Source organism: Erithacus rubecula (genome assembly GCF_903797595.1).
Source record: "Erithacus rubecula genome assembly, chromosome: 3".
Classification (NCBI taxonomy): Eukaryota; Metazoa; Chordata; class Aves; order Passeriformes; family Muscicapidae; genus Erithacus; species Erithacus rubecula.
Window position 1 is genome coordinate 14,226,378 of NC_136689.1, and position 24,401 is coordinate 14,250,778.

The 24,401-nt window shown below is 36.3% G+C and overlaps 1 protein-coding gene across 8 annotated transcripts in view; it reads left to right on the plus strand.

Moving 5' to 3' along the window:
• The window catches only part of ZNF438 (zinc finger protein 438), a 51,397-nt gene that overhangs the window by 4,658 nt on the left and 22,338 nt on the right, over nt 1-24,401 (plus strand). The window contains exon 1 of one of the 8 annotated variants that reach the window (XM_079300439.1): nt 22,522-22,540. The exons of the other annotated variants lie outside the window; for them this stretch is intronic. The gene's annotated coding sequence lies outside the window, so the exon portion shown is untranslated. Of the gene's footprint in view, nt 1-22,521; nt 22,541-24,401 lie in introns of those variants that run through there. 8 annotated transcript variants of the gene reach the window in all.

Here is a 24,401-nt window from a genome sequence, read left to right on the forward strand (position 1 = left end):
TATTTAATGGTTTTACATGACCCCAAAGCAGAAACCAAATCAAAAAAGCGCTCAAAAGTGCATTGTTTTAATTTTTGGTGCATTATTCAGCTGTTAGGGACAATTGCAAGGTATTGTATCTCTTCTTCAAAGGATCTTTCTGTTGGGCCAACACTATGAAAATGGTGTGTATTGACAAATTACAGCTTAGAGTGATGTCATTACTGTTATATTATGCCTCTTTGTCACTTTTCTAATATGTATGTTTGTGGTTATTTGGGATGAACCATAGAAAATAGGAATTTTACAGAAATCTTACTGACTTTTATAGTCTTGAGCACACTTCAGTCTTCTGCTGAATGACATGGAACTTTTGGTGGATTTTTTTGGCCATGACTACTAGTTGGCCTCCCTAAGGGAGACTACAGTCTGCTGATTGTGAGGGTGTATAATATCAGATTTGTATCAGCTTGTCCTTTTAAAGAGTGCTACATACACCAAGATGTGAAGTTCTGACAGTTTTTGCTCTTCCTCAGCTCAATCAAAACAGAGCTGCTGGTGAAGAAACAAGATAGATCCATGTTTTTAGGAAGCAGGGCAGTAAAGCTGAACTACCCAACAATTATGTGCAGTGTTCTAAAGATAAAACTGAATGATCCCCTAAATACTGTTGGGGAATCAAAAAGGATCAATCTAGAGAAACCTGCATAGTCCTGTTGTGTAAGTGTAGTGCTGTGTGTGTGATGAATCAAGCACTTGGAAGTTACCAGCCTGCCAGTAAAATAATATGGATGTTCAGCGAGTTGTGTTGCTTTTGTCATCAACAGATTTTGAGGCTTTTCTGAAGCAGGAAAACAAATCAGTACTGGATTTAGAAAAAAGGAACTGTTCTATATTACAGGACTCAAACGGAGACCACCCAAATGCCTTCAGCTGGTTTTTGTTATTTTTACAAATAGTTTGTTCTTTTAGCAGAGTGTTTAAGAACAGAGAGTCTGGTCAATCACTCTATAATGTTTTTCCCTAAACGGCAATATTAGGCAAACTTTACAATATTGTTCATCATTGAGAAAAAGAAAACAGCCTTATGGATTCTCTTAGTGTTTTTTTAGCTTCCAGAGAAAAATAGTGATAGGCTGTTGTGATGGTGTAATGCACCGTGCTTTTGGAAACTTTTTTTCTAGTTTTTGCTGGATTGTACCTTGTAAGGGCCAATATAGTATCTATTATATTTTATTTAGTAAGTTAACTCAGAGATGTTATATATTTTCCGTAGCTCTAGTATAATAAGTAGGATGCAGAATATTCACAATATAGTGTGAGTTAGCTTTTTTTATTGCAGTCTTAATTTTTCAAAGGGCAGGTCTGCTGTATTCTTTTACTGACTTGCTTTTGTGGCAAAGCATCTTTTTGCATTTTGTACATTTTTTTATTGACATACTTGGTGCCTCATTGAAGACCTAAAAGCAAAATGTCTTGGGCAGTTACCTTTGCTTAGTGTGTGCTTCTGTTCTCCTGTAAACCAGTGATTTTCTTTCTGGGAATATACCCTGATTGGCAAATAACAGGTTTGCAGTCCATAATGGATGAGATGCAAAAAAGAAATTATGCTGAAGGACAAAAAAGCAAAGACTGGCCCCAAATGATGTCTTGGCATGTTAGTAATGCCACATACTCAAAGTAGGAGACTGCATGTTAAAAATCTTTTTTTCTTCTCTTAACTTCTGTTACCTGTGTTCATACTTAAAGTAAGCAAAGTGTAGTGGAGTATAAAATTCTATGGTAAAAATCAGTATCTTACTGTCATACAGCAGGCCATCACAGTGGATGTGGTGCTGCATGCCTCTAAAAAGGATGTAGAGGGGAAGGGAATCAGGGAAGAGACTAAAAGAGGAATCTGTGGGGATGGAAACTGTTCTTATAAAGAGAAATTGGAAAAAAAGGAGATTGTTTAACCTTTGCAAGGCAGTAAATGTAGAGAAGTATAACAGAAGTACAGAATGATGGTTTGTTTGAGAGAAGTAGCTCAAAGTGTTTGTTTTGTTGGTTCATGCTATAAGAGTAAGGGGACATTCTGTGAAGTTAGGATGGCAAAGTGAGAAAGGAAACTCAAGATAAACTTAATAAACTAGTTAGACTGAGCTCTGCAGTCTAGGGATAATTTTAATTTAGAAAAATTCTACTAGAAATCGGATAAGTTAAAGAATACTTACACAGGCTCAGGTTACTTTTTCTCCTGAAAGAATATAATCCCTTATCTTTTTGTCATTTGCAAAATTATTTTTTCCATCATGGTTTTTAATAAAGCTAATCTAAAAACCATGTGTTGATGATGTGACTAAAGGAATTAAATCTATCTCTAGTTCGTTTATGGGAGAAAAAGTTACAGCATCTCACTAATTTATTTGATCTCTTTCCCTGTATTGGGTTATATCTAGGTGAGATACCCACTAGGTAACATGTCTAGTTCCCTTGGTAGGATGCACTGATTTGCTTTGTTTCTCTTGTAGATGTGGATATTGGAGAAGAGGTTTTGGGGATTAACATCAGGGTCCTCATGAAACTGGAAAGAATTTACATAGGCTAGTTGTTTGTCACTTGCTACTCATGAGGCACTTTTCTGTTCAGCTTTGATTTTTCTATTGCCTGGGCTTGTGCATTAACTTGGTGTTCCTGCAGTAATTTAATTTGAGTCAGTACACAAGTTTGTTCAGTACCTGGAGTGATGGAATATTTTGGGAGGATGAAATGAGCTAACGCTGGCCTTCTGTGTCACCCTGCCAACTCCCAGCAAGTATGTAAAAAGTCATAAAAATAGCAGTGGGGGTATCTTAATTAAATGAGCATGCTTGTTGCTCTGCCAGCCTTTTCTCTTGGCATGGTTTGAGTTCTAGAAACTGTTTGCTTTCAGTCTCTATCAAACTCAAATATAAAACTCTGTGATAAAAGCATCAGAAGTAGTGTTCAGCAGGAGAAGACTACAGAATCAGCTTTTTCTCTTGCCACTTAAATGTCATTTTTCTCTCCATTTAGTGCAGGCTGCAGTTTTTACTTTTGGTGTGTTTAGCAGCAGATTGAGTTAAATTTGTTGTATTTGGCTCTAGAGCAGCAAAGAGCAGATGTCAGGGAGGTGCCATGACAGGAATAAAAAAAATCAGAAGTCTTGTGGGAATTTGGGGGTGAGAGGGAAGTCTTCCTCCTATTTTTTCCATGCTAGAATCCATGTTATAACATTTACAGCTGGCATTCAGCTCAAAACTTGCTGTGCTGCAAGGCTTGATGCATTGACGCAGACATTCTTTCCCACAGCTCAAATTGTGGAAACAGAGTTTATTTATAAAATAAAGCATGCCTGTGAAATTATAATTGATACCTTAATTACGGAGAACTAGCCTGAAAGATGGTAACTTAGCAATCCGTGGGATATTTTCCTGGCTTAGAATAGCCACGATTTATACTGAAACATTTTCTCTGTGTGAATCCTAGAAATGGAATTCCCCTGTCAAGGCAGAAAATCTTCAGTAACTGAGAGGTACTCTGCCAGAGATGATAAGTTGAAAATAATAGTCAACCTTTAATCATTATTTAGGGTTAGAACATGTGAAAAGTAAGCTTTGCTGTTTGGGATTGTCACTGTTTGAAAAAAATGCATTTAAAAGCCACCACTACATGTTGCCAGTCTTTACATAATCAGGTGGATCCCAGATGTATGTAGGATCCTAGAGAAGTTTCTTGCTTTGGATTATTTCTTTTCACTTTTGTAAATGAACGCTGTGCTCCAAAAGTCAGTGGTGGCTTCTTTTTTTTTTTTTTAATCATATCTTATTAAGGGCCATTTCTGAAAACACTTGGTGTAGTTTGTTAGCAGCCTGATTGCTTGTTTGTTTCTCTTTCTCACATCTTTGTTTTTCATTCATCATCTACATGCACTACAAAAGTATATATTGCCACAGTATAGTTTATAGAAACATAAATACCATGTAATTTACATAATTTTTACATAATTTTGATTGCAGGTTGCTGTATTTGAAAATTGTGCCAGTTCTCTGTTGTTGTATGTATAGAATTATATACTTGATAATTCCTGGAGGAATTTTTTTTTCTACGATGAAAAAGTTTTATTTACACAGTGATTCTGGAGGGGAGAACAGTAATAAATCTACTTTTCCTTGAGATGGTACTCACTGATTTTGTACTAGTGTTTTAGCAAACCACATTGACTCCTGCTTTGGATCTTCTGTCCTACTGGTGAAGCTGGACACTTGTCTAGCTCTGGTAGTAGGTGAGATGGGGTTTGAAATAAAAAGAATGTCTCTTACTGTACATTTAGTAAGAATATGAAGTCTGACTTTTTTAAAAAAAGCAGTTACTACTTGACAGAAGCATCATATGTGTAAGGTATATAATGTACATGCTCTGTTCCCCACAAAATCCTGGGGAGTGGAGTGTGCTGCTGTTCAGGTTTGAGAACAAATCTTCCCATGTCTTTTGCTGATGAATAATGTCAGTGCACTGCTGAAAGAGCACAGGACTAACTTACCTGTTGGCTGTAGCATGTTGAGTTTCTTGGTTAGACAGCTAATGCCAGTGACTTGAAAGTGACAGGCCTGGAGATAATTGTGGTCAGAGGATTGAGTGAAACCTTTTGGATTTCTTAAATGATAAGGAAGCCAGGTTTGATCAACAGCTGCTGGTGGGGTTATTCAGACACTGAATTAGTCTAGTCCAATGCAGGATTTTTCACATCTGACCAGTCTGGAGCACTTTCTGCCTAAAGTGAGCTGGTGAAACTAACAGTTTTGATGTGTTTGATTATGTTTGCCCTGAACTTAATTTCTTACAGATATATTTCACCTGACTTTCACATTTCTTTGTGTCACAAAGACTTTGTGACCACATAAAAAAAGTTAGAAAAATGGGTATGTTGTGGATTCTGTGTTTAAAGACACTGTTCTAGCTCATTTAAATAATTAAGTGTTTGTAAGGTTTCTTTTACATGATAAGATTTTGGTTCAAAAGAAGCATGAAACTGTAGGGTCTGTTTAGACTATATCAAGGTTGCACCCATTTTATTTCTTTTTTTAATGATTTAATGCAAGCATCAAACCTGCATTTATGTACTAGCATGCTTTGAAGGTAGCTGGGTATTGTGAGGAGAGTTGGTTTAGGGTGTTATTAAGGTATAATTGATCTAATTCACTGTGAAAGTTTTGAAACCTTTTTGAAGACGTTGTTTTAATCTAAAAAATCTTCAAATATTTGGTTTAGATGTTCATTGCAAAGTGAAATTTCTTTCAATTTTGAAAGAAAACTTTGTTCATGCTGAAGATTAAAGAGGACCAATTTCTTACTTTTCTTTTTCAATTTTAAAATCATTCTACACTTACAGAAATGCAGATACCTTTGAAAGGTTTAGCTGATCAGCTTTTGAGAAGCATAAAAATTCCTTAGATTAAGAATAATGCTAACAAAATTGATGGAAACTCCTGAATGTAGAACTGATTTGTTCTGGATAAGTCTTTGCCTGTTCCCGGAAGCTGTTCATTTTGGAAAAGCAAAAAAGTAAAAAAAACCCCTATGGAATCTTGGTTATACAAGTTGTGGAATAATGGGTTTTAATTTGAACACCATCAAAAATGCAAGTCAAGGTAAAAGAATAATGTATTGATGGTTATATATAAGAATTTGTAAAGCATCTTCTCCCTAGAAAACAAAAAGTAAAGAACCAATTTTCAAAGTGGACTGTACCTATAGACTATTGCAAGTGTCCTATCGGGGAATAGGACAGGCTGAGTATCCTGAGTTTTATTGAACCCTGAGGGATTTCAGTGATGAGGGACATAATTAATTTGGGCATGTGAGCCTTTTTTGGTTCAAGTGGAATTATGTTTTAAAGTGTTTGCTGTTCAATAATGGAAGCAATTTATTTGAATTGTCTCTTCATAATATTTCAAACTTGAAACACTAGAAAGTCTATTTCCAAAATATTAGTTAGTAATTGCAACATTAATAGATAAACCTAAAGAATTCATAGATATTAGTAATGGTTGAGAGAGAATAACCATGCCTGCCTAATGGAAAATATTTATAGAGAATGGTTTCAGGTTTTCTTTACTGACTTCTCTTTTTCCAAGACTTGTGTGTCAGTGGTGTAGATACCTGAAAATTCAGTCTTTGGCAACTATTTTTAGAAAGCTGCTCTGGATTGGGAAGGAGAAAATGTTTAATGTGTATACTTGGAGTGAGAAAGGCACAGGGTGTGAATATTAACTTGTGTTAGGTTGACTGATTGTAGATCTCCCAAAAGAGGAAGTTTTAAATTTCTATTGAAATCTAGTCACATTACAAATAACTGTATTTAGAAACATAGTAATTTCCAAAATCAGTATCTTTGGAATTCACTTTTTCATTACCAAGTGGTTTCACAGGCCCAAAATGCAACATTTTTTTACTTTAAGGTTTTGAAAGTTAATTTAAATTCTTTCTAGAAATAAGATGAATGTCAGTAACCTCCCAATAAAAGAGCATTGCTTGTAGTGATACATTGGAAGAGGCCCACAAGGATCACTGAGTTCAGATCCTACAAGTTTTTAGATACAAATTCTACAGAGCTTTCAGTAAGAGCAGATGTGGCCAGGTGTAAAATGTTGATTTGCAGAGGAATCCTATGCAGTGCCCACTGAGCCATAGTGCTGCAGATGAGTCAGTTACAAGTTGATGTGTTGAAAGGAATGCTCAGTTCCTGACGCGCTGCCTGCGCTTGGGAAGTACAGGGAGCCCTTCCCATGGCTGTTGCCACCAACTCATTTGCACAGTAATAGCCCCTGTAGGTGGCACCTGGCTTGTGACTGACTTCAGTCAGTTCACCTGGCTGAAAACAGGCTGTGGTTTTAAGCACATGGGCCTGGAAAAAACATCACTGAGAGTATTTTTGCTTTACACGTGCAAGTCCTTTGAAAACAGAGTATCTTGCAACAATATTGAAATCCTTTTTTTCTGACTAATGAACAAACAGTGGTATATGCTGCAGATAGATTTGTGTTGCATTTATAGCTGTTGAAAACTAGTGGCTCATCCACTACTGCAGGTTTTTTGGCTAACATCTTGTATGAATATTGTACTGCTGAATCTTTAATCTGCTATGGAGACAGACAAATTTAGGAGAAGTGACTTTAATCTTTGAAGAACGTGTATTGACTGGGAAAGCTAGTTCAGTTTATTTTTGCAAATCACCAACCCTTAGAAGTGGGATTAAGTTTAGTGCAGGAGAAAATGGAACTTTCCCTTTGTCTCCAGAGTGAGGTCATGGTGCTTGCCTCTTTTCAACCTCCATCTCTGTAAAGAATAAAAAATATAATTGTTTCATGTTTCAGTTTTATCTCCTGAAGAATGGGAGTTATGGTTACTTGTGCAGGCTGTAATGTCAGCAATTACTTCTTGTCCTTGTTGCTTCTTTACTGCACTGTCTCTGCCCTATTTGCCTGCCTGTGTTTGAAATTCTCATGTGCTGCTTTTGTATTTTGTTTTTTTTGCCTCTTGATTTTATTTATTTAGAGATTCCACTGAACAGGTAGCTGAGTAGGCTTCAGCCATGCAGAAATTGGTTGTGCAGGTGGCTTTAGTGATGGCAAAATCCCACCCACCTTAGATGTGAAGGTAAGGAAAAGGAAACCAAACAGAATCCAACAGAAGAGATGGGAAAAGAAAGGCTTTGGTAGTAAAGGAAGGTAGAGGAGAACACCTGAATCCCAATATTGGAGGAAAAGAAGCTAAAGGGATACTCTGGTTTTGGCACTGCAATGTGTGATGATGCTGTTCTGATTTGTAATTTTAAGAACTGAAGAAGCGTGTTATTTAAGTAAGATAATTCACGGATTTTTTCTTAAATTTTAAAAGTATCTTTTAATCTAATTTTTCAGTAGAGCAGATATACACTAGAACTCGTTTTAGGGGAGCTTATTTTTATTTAATGAGGATATGTAATCATGGTAATTTTAATAAATTCATAGAAACATTAGTGCTTGGTTGCTTTGTTGTTCATCTCTTGTCTGACTGGGGTCATGTACAGCATTATGTCTTGGTAGATTTAAAAGAATTCTATTTTCCTTAGTGAGGAGCTTAGGAAAAAATCTCGTCTCACTAAAATGGATCCCAGTTCTGTGTGAAGGACAGGCATGTGATCACTGTTCACTTTCTAATATCACACTTGAAGGCTTTCTAACTAGACTGAGCTGCAGTCAGATTACTCAAATTCCCCCATGTCCCTAGAGAATAGAAATTGTTTCACCAGCAAATACATGGAGTACTTTGAGCCCTTTCTGCTGAGTTATGGGGTTTATTTCAGAATTTGGGAGATTCATTTTTATTGAATAGGTAAAGGAGAGAGTTAGTGTTTTTGCTTGAATAATGCCCTACATCTTTTGGACAGAGATTTTTCATGACTGAATAAGAACAAGATATTTGACCATCTTCTAGAGGGAACACTGTTGGATCAGCATAAATTTAAAAGAAAAAGTCCAGAAGAAACAACTGACCATTCTTGTGTGGTGTTTGCAACTTTTTCATGATTCTTCTGGGCTTTAATTATACTGCATATACATGGCAAGAAGAAAGGCCAGGGATTTTGTTCTTTTCATGGAGGTGTAGCTTTATCACATCGTTGGGAATTTATAGCCTGGTAATATATAGTGTTATTTCCATTCCTGCATTTTGCAATTGGTTTGTACAGCCTTATAGCCTGGCAGCTGAGAGCTGACTTTTTTCATGATTTTTTTTGGCATGAAAGGGTTACTGTTCACATTTCCTGTGTAATTCCTTCTGATCTTGCTGGGCTGTAATTACTTTCTTGATGTTAAACATTCCCAGGCTCCTATAACCTTCTAGCCTGCTTGCAGTGGCCAAGTTTGTCCCAGGTGATCATGTGGGCGAACCTCCTGTTTTTAAGGATAAAAATCTCTCCTTCCTGTGTGAGATAGGCTGCATACTCATTCCTTTGCTGTGCAATCCCAAGAGAAATCTTTAAAAAAATAATAATAAGGTAGCACATCTCTCTTTTAGAGTCAGACTTAGCAGCCAAAATACATGACAAATCAAGTGTGTGGGTTTAGAATTTGCTGAATCTTGGTTGAATAACTGTGAGTTCACATTGAAGATTATTTTTTCTTAATACATTTGGAAAATAGGTTATGATATAAAAAAAGACAGATTTTGACTGTAGCTTCTTACTTTTGACCATATAATTGGCAAATCTTTTTAAGCTTGTTTGAATGTAGAACTACTTAGCTGAGCCTTCTTTTTTTCTTTTGAATTCTTTGCAGTAGCTGCATATCTTAAAAAAAAAAAAAAAGGAAAATCCAGAACTTTACTCAATTGTATCTTTCCTGCATAGTTCAGTTATCCTCTATTTCTTCTGATTTTCAGTTTTGATATATAAACAATAAACACAAGGTTTTTTGGTTGTTTTTTTTTTAATAGAAGTGATTGTATACTACTGAAAAATGTTCAGTGTGTGGAAACTGAAGTGTTCTGTTCTGCAGAGGCACCAAAAGGTTTTCTGTGCTGCTCTTCAGCTTTAATGTGGAGGAGACACCTGTAAGAATGTGAGTGAAGTTTGTTTTCCATGACCTTTATGCTGTTTTCTCACAGTGCCAAGAAAGATGAAAGGTTGTGATGGCAGGGTTTTTTTAGGGTGTGAGGAGTTGTAATGTGCTGATAAACTGACACTGGGGAGTGTTGAGTTGGTTTGTTTCTTGGGTTTTTTGATTTGTTTTTTTTGTTGTTACTGACAATGTCAAAGAAAGTAGTTGAAGGTTCTGTGCTCTGTTGGTTCAAGAAGTAGACTGAATTTTGATACTTCAGTTAAGAGCAATTTCATTATCTTACTGTATCTTATTATCCTGTTATAGGTAACTTTTTTTTTGGTCATAATCCTAGTCTTATTAACTTGTGCATTTAATTGGCTGCTTTGTGAAATTCTCAGGCTGCAAGTAATTCTATTTTGTTTAGTTGTATTATTGTACTTGTGACATAGATACTCAGAAGTCTGACTGGAGTCTTGTCAATGTGTAACTGTGAGCTCTGTGGGATTATATGATTATATCTGGAAGAAAATGGTTTGTTGGTAATAAATTGGATCAGTTTGAGCCCTTTTCTTAGTTTAATTCTCATGCACTCCAATGCCTGTGCTTTACTATATAAATAGAAGTTAAAACAGTTGGTGTGTGTGTTATTGACTATGTTGCTATGCTAGTGAATGATAGGAAGAATTTATTTTAATAAATTTTTTTTGTGTTTTCAGGAAGTCTTGAATTTGATGCCTTAGTTATAATTGGAATGTAGTCAGTGTGGTAGCTAGTTGTTAATTGCATAGTCCATCATGTAACTAGGAACATGGCTGTCAGATTGTTGAACCCAGATATTCTTATAGGGTATTATTCAACACAAAGAAATCCAGTCCTGGCATGGAGTATTTATACAATAGTTATGTGACAAAAAACATGAAATGCTGGGTGAGTATAACTGGACAGAAAAAGATGCTGCTTGTAATTTCCAATTACACTGTCATTTTATTGTGGCCTGCTTGTTGTTTTCAAATGCCTGAGATTTGTTAGGAAACCTCACATGAAGAGGGTTTACCTTTAGCCACTTGCTTATGTGTTAAACATGTTGCAAGCATGATAGGCTTCCTGTGCAGCAGGGTAATACTTTGATTAAAGCTTTTTTTTTTTTTCCTAAAACAGCTTACTTTTGACCATATATCGTGAAAACAGTGAATTTAGAGTTAGTTGAGAGGCAAACTCCCCTGAAGCCTATTTTCTATTGAAGAGAATGTATAGTTCATCTTGCCATTTTCTTTACCTGCTTAATTTTGCTTCTGCTTGCATGGAGGCAGAGAAGAATTACTCGCTATTTTGTAATTAAATGTAACTTGTTTGGAATTTATTTTGAAAAATATTTAGAATGTAACCGACCAGACTCTCCACCACAAAGGTGAAATTCATAATGGAAAGTACCATGAGTGGTAATGAATTTTCTTCCATGAAAAACTTGTGGTTTCACAGTCAATGTGAATTGTCTCTTGCTTTTTGTATAGCAGTCATGTTACAGGATGTAAACTGGTTCTGTTTACCCTCTGTGTCTGTGTAACTTAAAACTCTTGTGGACTTAGATGTTTGTAATGTACTAGAGGCAAGGTGATGCATATAGGTGCAAAGCTGGGAAGAATTGGACCTAACCTTAAGTGTATTTAGTGCAGAGAAAGAAACTCTTTGGTTTTAACAAACTGCTATAGAAATAAGGAATTATTTTAATTAGAGAAGCTTTTTAAGCTTTCAGACAATGTAGTCAACTGTATTTTTATATTCAGAGTTGTTCTCTCTTAGGGAGGACATGTAAATTACTGTTGTGACAAAATGCCTAAATGTGTCTAGGATTTGATAGTAATTCATTTTACTTATCTAAGGATAGATTAAATGTCTCTGTTTGAAACTGGCTATAAAAAGTAACATGTAAACAAATTTAACACACATCCGGTGTAATAGCACATTTGGTAGAACTGAAGGTGCTTTGTTTTCAAGTGCAGTGGTTTCTCACTTTCACTGTTCACAAGCTGTTTAGTCACAGAGTGCTTCTTGACTAGATTTTTAAGGACAATTTTTATCTCCATGGCTTTCTTGACTTGAACTGTGTATGATAGTGTTAAGTACTGCTAAAATGTTGATGAATTATGCTGTTTGCCATTGGTGCACAGAAAGAATCATAGAATATCCTGAGTTGGAAGGGACCCACAAGGATCATTGAAGTCCAGCTCCTGGGCTCACAGGGCAGCCCCAGGAGTCGCACCTTGTGCCTGAGAGCATTGTCCAAACACTCCTTGAACTCTGTCAGGCTCAGTGCTGTGACAGCTGCCCTGGAGAGCCTGTTCTAGTGCCCAGCAACCTTCTGAGTGAAAAATCATTTCCTGATATCCAACCTAAACGTGCCCTGACACACCTTCAGGCCATTCTCTCAGTCCTGTCACTGGTCACCAGAGATCAGTTCCTGTCCTTCCTCTTCCCTCATAAGGGAGCTGTAGACTGGAATGAGGTTTCCCCTCAGTCTCCTCCAGGCCAAGTGACCTCAGCCACTCCTTGTATGGCTTCCCCTCAAGGCCCTTCAGTGTTTTGGTGGCACTCCTTTTACATTTTCTAACAGCTTTATATCTCCTTAATATCATGGTGCCTGAAAGTGCCCACAGGCCTCCAGGAGATGCTGAGCCCATGCAGAGCTGAGCAGGATAATCCCCCCCTTGCCCAGCTGTGCCTGATGCTCCCAGGGAGGCCCTGCAGAGAGATCTTGACAGAGCAGAGCTCTGGGCACTCACCAGCCACATGGAGCTCAACAAGGCAAAGTGCAGGATTGTGGGATGGGGCAACCCTGAATATAGAGACTGGGCAATGAGAGGCTGGAGAGCAGTGCCACAGAAAGGGATCTGGGGATGCTGGTCCATGGCAAGTTGAACATGAGCCAGCAGTGCCCTGGCAGCCAGGAGGGCCAGCCCTGTTCTGGGGGCATCAGCACAGCCAGGCAAGGGAGGGATTGTCCTGCTCTGCTCTGCTCTGGGGCAGCCTCACCTCCAGGGCTGGGGCAGTTCTGGGTGCCACAGTGCAGGGAGGATGTAAAGCTGTGAGAGAGCATCCAAAGGAGGACAGGAAATATGGTGAAAGGACAGGAGAGGAAGCTGTGTGAGGAGCAGCTGACATCACTTGATCTGTTCAGCCTGCAGAGGAGACTGAGGGGGCACCTCATTGGAATCTGGTGAGGGGAAGAGGAGAGACAGGCACTGTTCTCTTCTCTGTGGTGACCAGTGACAGGGCATGAGGGAATGGCCTGAACTTGTCCAGGGAGGTTTACGTTGGATATCAGGAAAAGGTTTTTCATCCAGGGGTTGCCTGGGCACTGGGACAGGCTCCCCAGGGCAGTGGTCACAATCCCAAACCCAGTGCAATTCAAGAAGCATTTGAACAATGCTCTCATGCACAGGGTGTGACTCTTGGGAGTGGGGCTGTGCAGGGCCTGGAGTTGGACTCTATGATCCTTGTGGGTCCCATCCAACTCAGGATATTTTGTGATTCTGTATTTTTTAGGTATTTTAATTTTATGTTTTTAGATCAACAGTCTGAAAATAGAGAACCTTACAAGGTATTTAGCCATTTGAAAGATGTTAGGAGACAGAATACACTGCATTCTCATTATACTTGGGTTTCTGCTGTATAGGAAGAGTTCTGTTCTTGTCATCTACTCTGATGCTTGAAGTAATTTTATGTTTTGTCATCTGCAAAATGTATACATATTGCCTATTTTTTTTTACTTATTGGAGGCTTATTCTAAAATTCTGAAATGTGAAATTTTGGATAGGAAACTTAAGCTCAGTTCTTCCATCTGTATAAAATGGATTTGGCTTCCAGTCTGTGAATTTTTGTGATACTTATAAAATGTAGGTGCTACAGCCATTGCAGTCAACAGATTTTGAAATACTTGCAAAATAAATATGTATATAGCCAGAAAAACTGAAAAAAATATTTACTTATGTATCTTTGAAGGTAACTGTCATCAATGAAAGTACTTATTTTTTTAGATTCATCACAGAACTGTGACTTTGAAGGGAACTCTTTGTCAGTGCAATTTTGTGTTTCAGTTTTAAGGTTAATTCAGTTCTAACTTGTAGCATGATCATTGACATTTACATGGTATGGGCCATGAGACCTGCATGCAGCAAGTGAATTCACACAGATCAGAAATAGCTTAGAGGAAAAATGCAGAATGTCTTTGGCAGTTATCACCATTATTTTTAATTTTCCCTCCTCCCTTCCAGTGCCCTAAAAATAAGTAGTTGGACTGGATGAATGAATGTTTGATACAGAGAATAATGCAGATTGCTGACATGCACCCAATGCACATCTCAAAACAATGAAGTTTACAACACAGATCTTACATTATTTCACTAGTAGTGAAAGGTGAATGACTTTGAAGAGCAGAAGTGAATGTGGTAGAAATAATATGCAGGGTTTTCTGCTTTGCTGCAAGGGAAGCATTGATTTTTGTTTTTACAGAAATATGTTTGGTAATGTTCTTTCCATATTAAAATCCTTGTCTAAATCATAAAGGATACCATGTTCTTTGTCTAGGCTTGTATATTTTGCTATTTAGTGCAAGTTTTAAAGATAAAGCAAAACAATAGATTAGAAAACCAAATCACAGCTATGTAAAGAAAATTATAGCAGACTGAAATAATTCTTATGTTAAAACATGTCCAATGAGTGTTTACTAGAGAAACTCTAAAAAGTGAAATGTCATAGCAAAACCTTAAAGACTTTTCTGTGGTCTTGTATATTAAATGTTCTGTTGCTTGCCTGAACATTTCTCACTATTCAGAAGACAAGTAGACTAGTACTGTGCCAGTGTTTATCTGCAAAAATATATTGGAGACTTTTTATCAGTGTAGTTCAGATCCTAGGAAGACGAGTAGTTTCTTAAAAGTCAATTCAGTATTCAGTAAAGAAAAATTATGAGAATTCAGCCTGTTGCAGGTATTGGGAGCTTGTGCTGATAAATCACTTGGCTGCTAATCAATTTCTGAAGCATCAAAAATACTTTATATCTGTCTGACAGTTTTCAAACAAATAAAAGCCACTCTGTCTTCTGTACAGATTTTTCTTTCTGAGGCATGTAGAATAAATAGAGCACGTGTATTAGGAACTGTGATCTAATTTTGCAGGTTAGGAGCCAATAAGTAGTTCTGCATGCACACATATCCCCAACTTAAATTTTTAAAAGAAGAGCAGACTTAAAAAACAAGGAGTACTTGAGCATAAAAATGTGACTTGCTTGACACCTACTTGTTCATTTAGTTACTCCCAGAACAATTCTTCTCTTAGGAAACATGATTTGTTTGGTTGAAACACGGTAAGGAAGGGAGTGAAGCAATACAGTTTTAAAGGATGGGGAGCTGATGATGGCAAGCACTGTATGGCTTGGAGACAGAAGATTAAGGAGGTAAAGTTATTAATAAAAATCTGTGGGCAGTGGAGTACAATGGAGTTCTTTAAATACAGAGGATGTTCTTGAAGGGTACAAAAGCTTAGTAATGATAGAAGTCCAATACTGGGCAAGGATGATAAATTTCTGCTGTGCAGAGAAAGGCATAAATATTCAATAAATATTTTGTTCTGTATTCAGAAAGAGGCTGGATGATGCTTTTACATCTCACCACCTCCATCATTAGTGATGGGAAGAATGTATTATCACTGTACCAGCAACTATTAATGTTAAATGTTTTTAAATCTGCTGCACTGACACCTACAGATACTAAAAAAGAAAAAAAGCTTAGAAGCTGTATGAATTATTCATTTTGAGTTTTAACAAATCATGGAATAGTGGAGGAATTTTAGAAGGCTGGAGGTGAAGGGGAGCTAATGTCCCCAAATTTAGAAAGTATAATAAGTGCACCTTGAAAAGGCTGATAGTAGTATGCTGTCAGTGAAGATTTAAAGGAGAATTGAATAATTAATGCTGATGAGAATGGGCGAGTCAGACCTACATTGTACTGCTGCATGGGGTTACTCCTTTCTGTAAACTGATATTAGACTGACTGGCCTGTAGTACCCCAGATGCTCTCTTGCCTTTCCTGAAGGTGGCTATGTGCCATTTTCCAGTCTTTGGGAATCATCCTTGATGCCATGACTTTTAAAAGATGATGGAGTGCATCCTTGTGGTGGCACTGATCAGCTCTCACAGCACTACTGAATGCATCCTTCTGATCATGTGGGTTTGTACAACTGCATCTTCACCTACTGTTGGTAATGTTTTATGAGTGCCTCAGCCTCTTTCATGGCTTCCTTCACCTTCTCTGCCGAGCATTAGACCCACTTTTTCCTTAGCCTTTCTTTTGTGACCTTTACCTTTATTAACTCTCTGTGCATGCTTGAGCAGTGTCTTAAATAATTAGAGCTCTGCCATAATCTACAGACACTGAGCATGACTAGCAGAGTTTGGATTTGGACCTAAAGTAAGAATTAGTGCTGCTATTCAAAAAATAGATGTTTGGTTATTTAATTACCCGAAGTGAGGAGAACTTCAGTGTTAGAATTTGAAGGCTTGACATGACTCAAGCAGTGTAGGTGTCCCACAGCATGGTTTGTGTAGTGAATTAATGAAAAGGTACTGTGTGTCAAACCAAAAAAGCTAGTTGCTTTAAAAGCTTGGTCATGCTTAATTGTTTTCCTCTTGAAGTACTAATTCAGTTTGGTCTTGCTTAGTTTGAGATTTAAGTGAATGCATTTGGAATACAAATATCCGTAGGAACAGAAGACAAAGCTGGAGGCCCATAGAGAAAGAAGAATGTTCCCAGGGTTTGCATAGATTGTGCACCACAGCTGGTTGCTGGACAGCATCCAGGAATAATTTTGACATGTTTATTTCGCATTTTTTCTCCGTGAACATGTTTTAAGGACACTTCATTAAAAATGTCCGATAGCCTTTGAAGCTCTGTGCCTTTAAGGTTTTTCAAACAGCAAACAGGGTGGTGAATACAAAAATGAAAATTATTTTGGCAAGGGCTATTTCCACAATGAGAACAACACAAGCTAAATGAGTGAAGGCAGTAAACTAGGACAGGTTGGGTTTCGATTTACTCTTTTTTTGTGTTTTGTAAGTATGCGAAAGTTTTTTTAGTATGTATGGTTCATCAGTAACGTAATGCTGATAGACAATAGTAGACTGCAAGAAAGAGAATAATTTAAACCATGGAATATGTTGTCCAGTATATTTTCTATGAGTGGTGTACCAGTTTGAACAACAGCTGATATTTTATGTGCTTCTTGATGCTAGTTAATAAAGCATGTCACCAAAACTAGCTATGTCTGTGGAATACTTGTGTCTATTTAAATTCTACTATTTGTATAAAAAATGTATTTATACCAGAATGAATAGAAAATGCACTGTTATGTTCTGATTGTTCTTAAAATGAATGGCACATTAGTCACTTCAGCCCAGCAGTTGCCTTTTCACTTGGGTCAGAGCTCTGGGAGCTTCCAACCAGGGAACTGGGACATTCCATGCAGGAGAATCAAAGTGGTGACAGTGCTTTCCCAGAAAATGAGAGGGATGTGACTGAGCAAATAATGCGGGCGAACAGCTGAACTTCTCTGCTGGGGTCTGTAGGAATCAGTCTGGGCACAGCAGCAGCAGGGAGGGCAGATGCTGCCTCTGCTGCCTGTGCTCAGCTCTCAGCTGGGCTGTCACTTGCCTGGCTGCAGCTCTCACAAGGGTTCCAGAGCTGTAGTTCACCTCTGTGCTGAGGATGTTGAACTGCCCTTAATTATGCATAGATAATTTTGAGTGCATTGGTTGCGTGTTGGGAATTTTTTATCTACAAGTATAAAATTTACACAATATTCTTTAACACTAAAGGCACCTACTGTGACAGAACTTGTATAAAATGTGACCTTTTAATTTTGCACTAAATTTGGAACTCTGAATTTTATGAGGGTGCTTCAGTGAGATGATGTTCTAATTTGTCAAATTGCTGTTTGATTTTTCCCATGTAGAGCAGTTTATGATATGCTTGGGAGGCAGTAAATGTGGAAGTTGAGTAAGATGGAAGTTGCTTATACTAGTCATTAGATTTTTATGTGTGGTCTGTAAAACAGACATTCCTTTCTGGTGAGTAGGATCATGTTTGGGAAACATAAGTTGCAACTCAGTTTTATATTGAAAACATGACCAATGTTTTTAATGTTGGGTATTGTTATAAAAAATATCCAAGTATTGTATTTGCATCTTTGGTTTTAAAAGCATATGTGTTCTTGAAGTGTACTGGACACTCAGCTATCTAGGAAAAAACTGTCCATAGCCCTAAAGCAGTCTGGGCTAGCAGTATTGGAAGCAGATTCATTACTTGGAATATTTTTTACTACAGGGCTATCTGCAAGGACCATCTGTACCTCACAACAGTTACATATGCTGAAATGAGTTCTACTTCTTCAGTAAAAACTTAGAAGTTATTTTTGAGTTCAGCTGTAGAAAACAGCCTTTTTCCTTCAACATAACTCACTAAATATTTCAGTGTATAACTCAAATTAAGAGCTTTTTTTGTTTAAGAGGAATTAGGCCTTAGAATTTAGCTTGCTTTAATGGTCTTGGACATGTGTCAGTGTTAGGTTTTTTGGCACTAATACCTTTTTTCTGTTCTTTTGTTCTTTAACTTCTGTCTTAGGGGTTTGAATTCATGTTAGAGGTGAGCCCTTTTGAGAGGGAATTTAAACAGAAAGTTGTCAATTGGTAGGCAGCTTGAATTTTAACATCTTGGAAGTACATCCCACTTTGGCTTAGGTCATTTATTGCTTGGTTGGGCACAGTCAGAATAAATGGCTGTTATTTTTAATTTTTACTGTATAATAATTTTTATTTTATTTGTTAGTTCTTGAATGCTTGTTTTGCTTGGGTCTGTGAATGCAATACATCGAACTTAAAATACATACTGCATTTTATAAAGTATAGAGGACATTGCTGCACTAATTTTATAAATGCCACAATGTAGCTTTCTTGACCTTTTAAGAAACTTGTAATGGAAATTCTTATAGAAACAGCTGTAGATTATGCTGTTATTTGGTACCACAGCAAAATTGAGTACTGTGTTCAAGTTTGCAGCTGTAAAATCAGAAATAATTCCATTATTTTAGTAAGCACCTTGCAAAGCCTGAAGTGTTTTTTCGCTTTTTGTCAGCTGTTGCTTTTTCTTCCAAGTAGAACATTAACAATGTACCCAGACTATATGAAAATAATGAAACACTGTACAAAATCCTTCCTGAATGACACAGGAAGTTTTATCAGAGGGATGCAGATTAGTGCTGAAGTAACCCAAAATACTTCAGTCAAAATAGAAGAAGTGATTGACTATTTCTTGTTTCTCTACAAAACTTAAGGGCCATCTGTGATTCTGTGAAGAATTCAGCATCACATTTCAAATGTAAATCAATCAAATTGTGTGGGTGAATATAACTCTTAATCCTCTAATTATTAATGGAATTTTTAGGGCTGTGTTATGACACATTAAAATAATTTTTTTGTATATGTGGTAATGTTTTGAGGTATCAAGCAGCTCCAGAATATGTTAGGACTACCAAATTGAACAGAACTCCCTCTCCTTTCAGCTTTGCAGACCTGCAATGTCTTTCTGCAGTCTAAAATAAACAGAATCCTAATTCTTTCACTGGAAGTTGTAACACTACTAGTAATAGCTTATTCTTCAAATGTTAAAGTTGAGGAAGATTAAAAATCCCCAAGTAAAATATAACTAATGGGGTTTTTTTGTATTTCCTTTAGTCTTTAATGATTTTGGTTGATACCTTTGTATGTTAACCTCATTCTGCTCTTTGAAATAATCTGGTCTTCTGTAGGGTAAAAACAGGTTATTCATTAGTATATATGACATTTTATTAGAAAATACCTTTTTTCTCTGCCAATCACTGAAGTTCTCTTTAATCCATCAGCATAACTGATGGATTAAATATGAAATATGGGAGGATTAGGTAATTCTTAAGTGTAGTAAGAGCTTTGCAATAGAAATTGATGAAACAATCTGTCCTATGTATGTAAGCCAAATTTTCAGCCTGTCATTTTCAGGTTGCTCTTTGCTGTCAGTTAGTAAATACAACTTGATTTCTGAAAGGCAGTTGATGGTTTCAAGACTCATCCAGACTAAGCTGTAAGGCGAGTGTTGATATTGTTTTAAGCAAGGAAGTTGGATGGGATGACCAAGTGCAGTTTGTGCCAACCTGAATGATTTTGTGAGTAGCTGTATATACAATCATAGATATTTGTCTGGTTCTGTGAAGTTAGTGTAATTCCACTGAATTTGCTGTTTAGTGTTTATGATATTGCTTATCTGAAAAGAAAGCTGATGTACAGTAGCAGGTACACATTGAGAGATAAAATATGCAGTCTGGTCTTATCAGATCAAAACAGGAATCAATTATGAACAAAAGTCAAAAAGTCTCACAATTTAATCAGGTATTGCAAACTGAAAACTGTGGTGGTGTGCAGCAATTTCACTATGAATGATGTAACATATTGCTAACAGAAGTGTCAGATATATAGATTGTGTCTGATGAAATTGCATTGTTGAGAATCCCAGTGAAGTTTCAAACTAGTTTGGTCCCAAGCAATAAATGGATGCTTAAATTAAGAACCAGGGTAACGTGGGGAGGAAAAGGAGTAGAAGGAATTGTGCTGTTTGAATCTTAAAGGGAATTCTAGAATAGTCATTACCCACTAAGAATGGTGCATGTTTCTATTTCTTGTTTTGTTTTAAATACTAAGTTAATTTTAATTTAAATTGTAAGAACATGGACAGCATAGATTTCATGTGGTATATTATAAAAATGAAATTTATAATTTCCAGAACTATTGTTTCTAGCTGTCCTAAGAATCAAGAACAAAATCTATCACTTTGTATTGATTCATCATTTCACAGTTACTTTCACACTGTTAATAACCAAGACAGTATTTTAAATCAGAAACTTTGACTTTTTAATACAAAGATACCTAACCCAGACATGGAACTTATGTGAGTCTCCAGTTTGTGGCATTCAGAGCACTCCTACCAAGAAGGGATTTACTAAGGAAAACATAATATGAAAATCTGTCTTTAAATTCGAAATTTGAAAAAAAAAAAAGATTGTTGTGGTTTTCTTTTTTTTAATATACAATTAATTGTCTAATATTAGGCATAATAGTGACCATGCTTTGTTGAATTTCATTTTGGAATGGAGTTGTTTTTCCTAAATGGAAAATAGTTGGTTATTTGTAGCAATAAAAACTGTAAGTCCACTTTATTTTAATACACATACATTTCATAAAATAGAGAATCAATAATATACCTCCTTTAGCCTTCTCTTCTCCCAGTGTATTTTGGAGAAATTTCACTTTTATACTTATTTTGCAGTTCCTTGAATTTTCTCTTTTTGGAGATAGTTATAGTTGTAAAACAATAATTAGTGAGACTGTATGCTAATTTGTCCACAATAGTAGAAAATGCGTGGAACAGTCTCATTTCATGTAGTGTGTGTGTTAGTCTTTATTCACACAAATGAAAAATCTTCAAGCTGATTTCAAAAGACTTATCTCCTCAAGAAAAGCAATCATTTTTCATTTGCCTGCTATTTTAAGCTGAACGTTGATGTTGTCCTATGTTGTTTCATAAATAAGCTTTTATTCTCAGCAACATGTTACTGAAAGTGGCATAGAACCTGTCGTGTAGGCACAGTTCCACTCTGACAGATGGGCAGAGTGTGGGCTTGCCAGCCAACCATTCCCCACATCACCCAGCAGAGTATGAAGGGAAGCATTTTTGTCCAGGATTGCCACTGTGGCATTCAGTGCATGTAAGGCTTGAAGTTCAGGAAATGCACTCGGACTGGTCCATCTCACAGGATGACCAAAAGTTTATAAATAGCCTGGGTTTTAGGTTCTGCTGGGTTTGTACTGTTCTGTTTCTTTTTGTGGTTCTGCTGAAGTCATCTGATGGGCTCAGCCAAAAGAATTCTGCCATGGACACACATTTCTCCATGATGAATTATCTAAGTATGGAAACATAAGCAGTGAGCAATTTCACACACTGTTTGTGACTACATGCATGTCTCTTTGGATATAGAGTAGGAAGACTAGGATCTGATACAGGATTAACTCCTGATGTAAAAATATGTAAAATAAAAAACATGGAGTAAATCAGACATTGAGACTGAAGATATGAATAGTGAATGCAGAATATTTTTTCAGGTTTTCAGAAATGCAAATCAGCTATTGCTTGGTTAATGGGGTTTAGGATTTTGGAAGGGGTTTTATATTTTAAACAAATTGGCTTGATGCCTTGTGCTTGATTTTATAAAGTAGCCAAGCACTGCAGGCTTTTGGCAAATACACTTGCTTGAACAAATGCTTTTGTGTGTTACACTAGTCAGTCATTGTGTCTGTCATTTTTATCTTCCTCTCTGTTTTTTCATAGCTTCAATGTTTTAATCTTTTATTTCAAGTCTAACTTGGTCTTTATATAACAATGGATTTTGCCAACTTTCCTGGAAGCTGTGCTGATGCAATGCATTCAGGCTTCTTGGGGAACTTGGTTTCAGTTTAAAAGTTTCTAAATTATGGGAAATACTGTTTGCATGGCACTCATTTACAAGATGGCACAGTATGTGAAAGAGCAGGTGTGAAAAATGAAGTGCATAAAATTGCTTTTGAACTACAAATGGGCATTTCATGGGCTTCTGTCAGGAGAATGTATTTTTTAAACTGTACTAAGTATTTAATTTTTCTTTTTAGCTGGATGTTTTCCTTCTGAAATTAAATTACATAATATTTGACTAACACTTCTTTACATGCTTAGTTTTAAATTAAAATTCATAATTAAGCTTAATATGAAATTACAAGATTTGATTTAATGCTTTCTTCCAGTGCCTGAACTAATGTTCACTGCATTAGAAGGTGCAGTCGTCATTGAGAAGCATTGTTCTTTTAACAAAAGGTACCAAAAATAAATTTGGTTAGGGTCATAGTGGTCTAGTTTAATACTGTTATGATAATAAGTCCTATAATTACTTTCAGGTAGTTCTTCCTTCCCAGAGGATGAGGTTTTTAGTTTTGATGTCTGCTTAAAGCATGAGGATGACAGTAAAATTAATGTCATAACCTTTACAGCCTATTTATCGCTTTCTCTGTAATATCCTGAAGGATTTTGTGTAACATCTAAGATAAATGTCTTAGTATGGACAAGCATCAAATTAGGTTAATTGGGTTCAACTGATATTCATATTCAGTGTGTCTATCAGGACACCTGTTTCATATAAAAGACCTGTGGGTATCTTCCTGTGAAAATTGCTTTTAAATTATTACATATATATGCTCTGCTTCCTTTGGTTGTTAAAGACTGAGTTACAGTATGGGATTTTTTTCCAGTTTGCTTGCTATTTTTGCCTCTTGGGGATAATGAAATTTATCCTTTCATTCTCTGGTAACATAAGGAATAGTACAGGCATGATAGAGCTTATTTTATGGCATTAAGAGATTTTACTTTCTAATTCTGTCCAGCTTCAACTCCACTTCACTTGAAATTCTTGTAATAGATTTCTTTTCATCTCTGACTAGTCAGCAGCAGATTTCTAGAAAACTAATTTGAGTTCTGGAATACTGTGACTTGAATGATTTTATTTAGTGTCTTATGGTAGAGTTACAAACTGAGCAAAACAAATTTTAAGACTATATAGAATTTAAAATTTTTTATCATTTTAATAAGCTCTCATGTGGAGAAGAATTTCTGATATTGGCTGTTATAAATAATCTATATAATCGACTCTATTTGGAAAGAGTCAGTATTGGACTCAAGTATAACCAGGGGAGAATGAAAGAACATTTGCCTCTTCAGTATTGAATGAAAACATCAGGACATACTGAATTATTAGTTGGTGACTGGCCTAAATTTTTTTCTGGATGTAAGAATGTAAAAGAAGTACAAAATTTAATAAGTAATTTAGGGTTTGGTTGTTTTGGTTTGGTTTTAGTTTTTTTTTTTTTGTTTTGGTTTTTTTTTTTAATATCAGCATGTTTTTTTCTTATGGGAAGTAGTCATACCAAGCCAGGTTTATAGTGAAATGGGGAAAAAAGCCCCAAACCTGCTCAGCTCAGGTGTAAGTATTTTTGTGGATGTTACAGTCTTCAAATTCTAAAAGTTTGAATCTAAGTACTGTACAGAACTTTTTGATAACACTGTATTTTATGTTTAGATAATTTATGTATTTTATGTTTCTAGATAATAAATATCTGTTAAACATGTTACACCTAGCAGGAATGTGTCAGAAACTGTCAGAGAAAGGATCAAAAAGACAGGATCACAGTTGATGTATTTGAAAACAGTGTAAAACAGACAGGAAAAGTGCACAATGTTTATGGTTTGCTTTGTATACTGTATATGTAGTCAAAGAAAACATGCTTTAACACAGTCATACATATAAGGATGGATGGAAAAATTTGAAGGGATCATAAGAGTTTGTCCTGATTTCAAAGTCTTGAGCTCTTCAGCTTTTCTAAAAAGGGATGTTACCTTTATGATTTTGTCTTCAAATATAAAGTGTAGTGAAAGGTTCTTTCATAAAAAACAATAAAAAATACTATTCATGGATTGCTAAAATAAATTATCAATGTTAATTGGAGAAATATACTCTTAAAATTATTATGATTATTATTAGGAAAAGGTGGTCAATGTCTTTGTCAAATAAGCACTGGATTTTCTAGATTAGCACCATTGCCTTGCTGCAGTTAGGGTTGAATTCAAATCAGAGATGCCTCTACAAAATGTTTGGATTTATAGGATCCAATTTTGTGTTACAGTG